The following is a 5,128-nucleotide window of genomic DNA, read 5'->3' as shown; positions in this document are numbered from 1 at the left end:
TGAATGCTAGGTCAGGGATAGTGTGGTTTCGTCTGTTACTTGCATATGAAACTGCCAGAGCACTTTCTAAAACTGGTTGTACTATTTCACACTCATCCAGTAGCATAGGAGAGCTCCAATTGCTCCACATCCTCCCCGGCCCTTGTCAGTTTTTACAAACGTTGGACCATCTAGTGGGTCTGTGGTAGGATCCTATTCTAATCGCTTTTAATGTTCACTTCCCTGACAATCACACTGAGCGCCCTCTCATATGCTTGGCTGTTTGTGTGTCTTCCTTCATTAAGTGTCAGCTCAAAAAAAAAACAAAAAACAGAACCAAAAAAAGTGTCAGCTCACATCCTTTCCCTCTCTTTTTGTATTGTTTTAAACATTTTTTATTGTTGGGTTGTAAGAGTCTTAAAAATATTTTTATGTAAGTTATATTTATATCTAACAAAAGACTGGAATGGGGATATATAAAATATAAATTGACATTTTTTTTCTTAGTGGATAAGATTTTGAGAATTATTTCTTTTCAATAAACCTGGGGTTATTAGTCTCATGAATAAATAAGTGCAATCTTAAAAAAAAAAAAAAGAATTTATCAAGTTCAAATTGAGACAACTAAGTTGTCAACTGTATTGGCGTAAAGTTCTCCGAAACGTCCCCTTCCTAGAATGTTAACAGCTGTAGGATCTGCAGTGAGCGCTGTCTTTTGTTTTTGATGTTGCTATTTTGTGTTCTTGGTCTTTGCTTTTCTGGACTGATCTAACACCTGTCCATTTTGTCGATCCTCTTAAAGAACTAACTTTGGGACTTTAAAAAAAATGTTTGTTTACTTTCTATTTTCATTGATTTGGGCTCTTATATTTATTTATTTTTTCCTCCCTTCTCCTTGCTTTGCTGTGTTATGTTTTTATGGGGAGTATTTTGGTGTGTTTGTTTAGCAGTCTGCAAACTTGGCTAGGTATCAACCCTCGACTGTCTCCCCTGGATGGGCAGCAACAGAGTTCAGTTGCTGACCTTAACTGGGCTGCTTGGGTCTGCGTGATGTGCACACAAGGTCAGGGATTAGCCAGGATCTTGAACAGACTTTATACACAGAATTAGGACCATCCTCCTCTGGCTCTGTCCCTTCTGGAAACTGCTCTTTCACTTTATGGCTACTCCGGTCTCCCAAAACTCTGCTGGCTCTTTGAGCCAATAGGGCTGCAGGTTTTCTGAGTTTTAATGGTCTTGGCTGGACTGGGGTCTGCCCTCAGATGAAACAGGTAAACAAAGGAAAATTCACTGGTGCTTCTTCCTTCTTCCAAGTGTAAATTCGATTTGTCTCCAGCATGAACCTGCTTTCAGCTGCTCTCTGGTGCCTTCCGGGCTGTTGTTAACTTTGTCAAGAGTTTAAAGTTGTTTTTAAAGTTGTTACCTGCAGGAGGGTTAATCCACTGGGAGCTAATCCTTATCAGAAACTGCAAGCCCAGTTTGTTCATTTTTAATCTCACTCCTCTCCCTGTCTCGTAGGAGGCGATTTGGCCAGATTTCTAGCGCCAGGAGTGGAACAGAAGTGCTTCTGCAACTCACAAACTGGATTACCTGGCCTCTGAATAACGGAGTTTGCTCTGCCAATACTCTTTCCAAAGAAGAATCCCTGTTTCCTTCTGCTGTATGGGCGTCTAGCTAATGGAGACCTGAGCAGTTCTAGGCAAAATTGGAAAGCCCATTTGTTTTTCTTAAAGATTTCTTTTTTTATTATTATTATTATTTGAGAGAGAGAGAGAGTGAGAGCAAACGAAAGGAGGGGCAGGGCAAAAGGAGAGGGAGAAGCAGACTCCCTGCTGAATGGGGAGCCAGACTCAGGGCTCGATTCCTGGACCCCAAGATCACAGACTGAGCCAAAGGCAGACGCGTAAATAGCTGAGCCACCCGGGCACCCTGGAGAGTGCACTTAATTTGTCTTCTTTGGGGGATGACTTTTCAATAAACCTGGGGTTATTCTATTTATCTTGTGTCAGGATTTGCAAGGTGTATTTTTTTTTTCAAATAATGTGTCAAGTTCGGGACCCCTGGGTGGCTCAGCAGTTAAGCGTTCTGCGTGTGCCTTCAGCCCAGGGCATGATCCCAAAGTCCCGGGGGGTCGAGTCCCCATCGGGCACCTTGCAGGGAGCCTGCTTCTCCTTCCTCTGCCTGTGTCTCCGTCTCTCTCTCTCTCTCTCTCTCTCTCTCATGAATAAATAAGTAAATTTTTTTATTATTACTTTTTAAGATTTTATTTATTTATTCATGAGAGACACACAGAGAGAGGCAGAGACACAGGCAGAGGGAAAAGTAGGCTCTATGCAGGAAGCCTGATGCGGGACTTGATCCTGGGTCTCCAGGATCACACCCTGCCTGGGCTGGAGGTGGCGCTAAACCACTGAGCCACCCGGGCTGCCCTAAATAAGTAAAATCTTAAAAAAAAAAAATTGTCTTCTTGGTATTCTTCTTGGTATTCATTCTTCAGCATTCCTCCCAAAGGGTCATTATGGCTCTTTGCACCTGGGCTAGAAATGTTCCCTGGGCTTCTAGATTTTTCTCTTTGTGGACAACCTTCTAGGTCCCTTTTAGTCCCTACCAAAACCCTCTGTCCCCTCTCTTCCCCCTAGGGCCTGTCGTCCCTTTGCTCAGGTGGAGGTGGTATAGGGACAGAAACCTAGTTCTGTGACAGTAAAAATGGGCTCATGTGCTCTCTTTCACAAGATAAATCTATAGTTGATACCAACCACCCTGAAACCATAAAAGGTAAATCACAGAAGGTAAAGGAATCCATCCTCTTCATTTTTATTCTCGAGAAAATGAATTTCCAGAGAAGATAAATGACTTGGTCAAGATCACACACTCGCAGGACTGGGGCTGGAATCTTAATTCCCTGGCTCCCAAATGGGCTCAAAGGAATGGCTGCGAGCGTGGAATCCAGTGGCTGGTGTGGAAGCTGAGGTAACCTCAGTTTTCCACATGGCAATTCATTTTACCACCTGGAAAAGAGAAAACTAAGGGGAACATCATCAAAGGCCCGAGTGGGGGTTCAGGTTATCTGCACAGCTCCGCACAAGGGAACCTTGACAAATGAGTCCAAGAATCAGCCAGTTTCCATATAAGACAAGAAAGGGTTTTCTAGCAACTAAAGGTGTCCGCAAATGGAAGGGGGTTAGTGGCTGAATTCTCTGGAAGTGGCAGATGGTTAATTCTGAGGCTTTTAGATAAGGTTGAGTTTGGGTGTTGTGAAAGGAGTTCCTTTATTTATGGGAGTTTAGACAAGGTTCCCTCATAGTCCTCTACAATTGTTGGGTTCTCTGTTTTGGTTAAAGAACACCCCCCCCTTTTTTTTTTTAAAGAACACCCTTTTGTGTCCATGACATGGCCCGGACACCACCTACCTCCAGAAGGAAAAAGGCCTTCTGAATGCCCGAACACAGGCCCTCCCTGCCTCAACCCCCACGTCCGTGTCGTTTGGTGTGCCATGGTGGGTTTGCTATGGTGTACTATGTATGGGGTTGCGTGGCGTAACGTGGTGTGATGTGTTGGGATACGAGAGGCATCCGACAACCATGACAGAGTCTTCTAGGAGCTCCACAGCTCCACTGGGATACAGACCAAAGGGCATCAGAGTAACGCTGATGTCAAGAGGACGCGCCAATGCAGTGACTTCCCTATCTGCACTGGCTGCATCTTCTAACAAAGCAAGTCTTCTGTCACAGTATTTTATGTCACAACCGAGTATAGGGTTGTGACACAACACAGGGCCACATGCATCCCCCATCCGTCCCGCTCATTCTGTCCATTACGGGGCAGAGTCGGGCACTGACCTGAAAAATTTCATCCATTATTTTATAGTTTTAAACATTTTGAATATTTTAAGTTTCCTGCTATAAAACAAGTCACCAATCACATGCCGGTTCGGATAAAAAGACAAGCATGGTTTTAAAATATGTCCATGGCATCCGGGGCTCATGGATACTGTGGCCTGAATGTGTGTCTCCTCAAAGTTCATATGCTGGATTCTAACCGCCGAGGTGGGGTCTTTGGGGGGTGTGATTAGGTCATGAGAGCAGAGCCCCCATGAATGGGATGAGCGCTCTTATAAAAGAGGCCCCACAGAGCTCCCTTGCCCCTTCCATGGTGTGAGGATAAAGGGCCCTCACCCGGCTGTCTTGGCACCCTGACCTCAGCCTTCCAGCCTCCCACACAATGGGATGAGAAATAAGCATTTTTTTGGTTTATAGTCACCCAGTCCGTAGTGTCTTATTATAGCAGCCAGGATGGACTCTGTAGTGGACTTGAAGACTCATTAGCTGCCAGCATTGCTCCAATATTTTCCCAGGGACTTCCACGAGGGCTAAACTTTTCCAAAAACCGTAGGTCCTAGACTCCTAATGAGTTGTTTTATTTGCATATTTTCACAACATGAAACCTTTCCTTCTACAGGACCTTCAGGAACTCTGGTACTAGGACAGGTTCGCCCCTAGGCTTTTGATCTTAGTTCTTTCCTCTGATTGAGCGGTTCTTCTTGGTAAAAGCTGTCCTTGGGGGCACCTGCGTGCTTCAGTCGGCTAAGCACCCAACTCTTTGATTTTGGCTCAGGTCATGATCTCGGGGTCTTGAAATCGAGCCCCATGGTGGGCTCCATGCTCAGCGGGGAGTCTGCTTGAGACTCTCTCTCTCCTTCTCCCTCCGCCCTTCCCACCCCCATTCTTGCAAGTGAGCACATGTGCGTGTGTGCACCTTCTCTCAAGTAAATAAATAAATCTTTAAAAAGAAGAAGCTATCTTTGAGCATTATTTCTTCAATGAACAGATTCACTGAAAGGCTAGTATTTTGCTTTGGTTTGGTTGGCTTTAGATAGCTCTAGATGTTTCCGAGGGAAATATTCTAGGTCTTTTGAGCAATTCTCTTTGAAAGAGAGCAAGTGTTGAGGAAATCCGTGTGTCCCCTGGAAGACTGTGGTGCAGAATAAGGATGGCATGATTTACCGGAAGCTAGTCTGCAGCAGAGGGATGGGGAGGGACAGGTGAGGGAAACCAAGGAGAGGTCGCAGAGGCAGGATGGGGAGAAGATGAAGAGAGAGAAAAGGGGGAGAGAAGACACACACACACACACACACACACACACAGTGAGA

Source organism: Canis lupus, chromosome 1 (genome assembly GCF_011100685.1).
Source record: "Canis lupus familiaris isolate Mischka breed German Shepherd chromosome 1, alternate assembly UU_Cfam_GSD_1.0, whole genome shotgun sequence".
NCBI classification, from domain to species: Eukaryota; Metazoa; Chordata; class Mammalia; order Carnivora; family Canidae; genus Canis; species Canis lupus.
This window is presented reverse-complemented; position numbering follows the sequence as displayed.